Raw genomic sequence first — 473 nt, 5'->3', positions numbered from 1 at the left:
CCTCAAGTGTTAAAACTGACAAATTCGTCAAGCAACTTCCTATTGTATTTGCTGCCTTCTGAACATTCTCCTTCATGCCTATCATAATAGATATGGTAAGCTTTGCACCATCCATTGGAGACCATGCATGCTGATTGCAACCACTCAGCTGAGTTCTACTCATTCACAAGTAAACTTTAAACATAGGTGAATTTTTCTTAACCACGGATGAAATATCAGTTATTCTATCTTTATGATTGAATTACATGTTGTTTATAAGTTACTGTAGATAATGGTGATTCATATATACTTGTAAAATCTAGATACAAAAGGTCCTTGTTTCCCTGATACAGATTCATCATATTTGACAAGGTACAGCAATGGTGATTCATATAAAGAGTTATAATACTCGTAAAACCTAGGTACAAAAGGTCCTTGTTTTCCTGATACAGGATACAGAGTTGTCATATTTAACAAGGTACAGCTGGTCCTAG

The 473-nt window shown here is 34.9% G+C and overlaps 1 protein-coding gene across 1 annotated transcript in view; it reads left to right on the top strand.

Moving 5' to 3' along the window:
- The window catches only part of LOC119594353 (3'-5' RNA helicase YTHDC2-like), a gene marked incomplete at its 3' end in the record, with an annotated part of 122,633 nt that overhangs the window by 32,043 nt on the left and 90,117 nt on the right, over positions 1 to 473 (top strand).

The sequence above is a fragment of the Penaeus monodon genome, chromosome 33 (genome assembly GCF_015228065.2).
Source record: "Penaeus monodon isolate SGIC_2016 chromosome 33, NSTDA_Pmon_1, whole genome shotgun sequence".
In the NCBI taxonomy this organism is placed as follows: Eukaryota; Metazoa; Arthropoda; class Malacostraca; order Decapoda; family Penaeidae; genus Penaeus; species Penaeus monodon.
Note: the sequence above shows the minus strand (reverse complement) of the source record. Positions and strands in the feature narration are given on the sequence as shown.